Source organism: Gavialis gangeticus, unplaced genomic scaffold (assembly GCF_001723915.1).
Source record: "Gavialis gangeticus isolate Ggan-Ray unplaced genomic scaffold, GavGan_comp1, whole genome shotgun sequence".
NCBI classification, from domain to species: domain Eukaryota; kingdom Metazoa; phylum Chordata; order Crocodylia; family Gavialidae; genus Gavialis; species Gavialis gangeticus.
This window is the reverse complement of record NW_017728982.1, coordinates 1,414,118-1,415,374: the sequence shown is the minus strand read 5'-3', so window position 1 is coordinate 1,415,374 and position 1,257 is coordinate 1,414,118.

Genomic DNA, 1,257 nt, shown 5'->3' with positions numbered 1-1,257 from the left:
CCCCCCACCTTTCCCAGAAACTCCCGACCCCCCCCCCCCCCCCCCCCCCCGCCCATCATCTATTTGCTCCCGCTCTGTACTAGCCCAAAAGGATATTTGCTAGTTATATTAAAATTAATGACCCTGAAAACTTCAACAAGGTTATGGCAGCACATTTACTGGAAAGCCAGAGGGGCACCAAGGCAGTACCAGATGCCACACCACAGATAAAACAGAAAACGGGCTCAGGACTGTTTAAAGCCAAAAGGATGATCCCAAAAATAAATATGCCAGCTCATTACGGCCACCGGGTCTACAGCTTCATTCACAGGGACGTCCAACACCGTTGATTAACTGCCTAGTTAGAAATCCTTCCTCACCATTTTAAACCTAACCACGTCCTGCTGGACCTTCTTTCACAGGGAATTGGTAGAAGGAAGGGGCCAGGAGATCTCAATATTAAATGGCCAATTTTAAATGCGACTTTCCTGCTCCTGCAACCTATTTGCCTTTGCAGGGCTATTCTATATCCACCTTTCAGCTTGGAGAACTACAGGCTGCTTTTCCCTCTGAACTTGGAGGAATGGAACTTCAATAAGATTTATAAGATGTAAAAGAAAGTGCACGGCTGGCAATCGCCCATTTTTCACTGCAGCTTGGGTTTCATTGCAAAAAAATCGGGCTCAAATGCCACCAAAGAACCCTTTCTTTTGAGAAGCGAAAATCTGCAGGGGTAGAAGTACTTAACCAAAACCAGGCGCTCCATCTTTCCTCCCCAACCCTTTCAAATAAGTGGAGGAGCCACTAAGCCTCGAGGGGAACAAGGAAGCTGTAATACTTATTTCAATTAACAGCTTGCTTGTGTTGCCAAATGTCTGCTTTGCTCGGTCTTTTGGTACCTCCTTTTTCCCCCTCATCTCCATTCCAATGAGGTGTTGCACACATTTCTGGAGGCACAAAAAAAAAAAAGCTTAAAATGTCATGAGTCTTATGACAAAACCAGCTTGAGAAAACAGCCTGCCACAGGAACAGCTCCATAAAATATCTTAAGAAATTCACTTTCCCATTGGTGTCCCTTTGAATTGCCTGCCATCTATTTCTAGCAAAAAAATATCTGGGCTCCATTAAAAGGTATCAGCAGGAAGAGCATGCTCAAATTGAAGTTAAAAGACACAGCTCGAAAACCAAGACTCCACAATCAGCAGGAGAAGCTCGTCCCCACCCAAGCCGAGTAGAGTCACAAAACGTTCAGGGTACTTTTTTTTTTTTTTTTTTTTT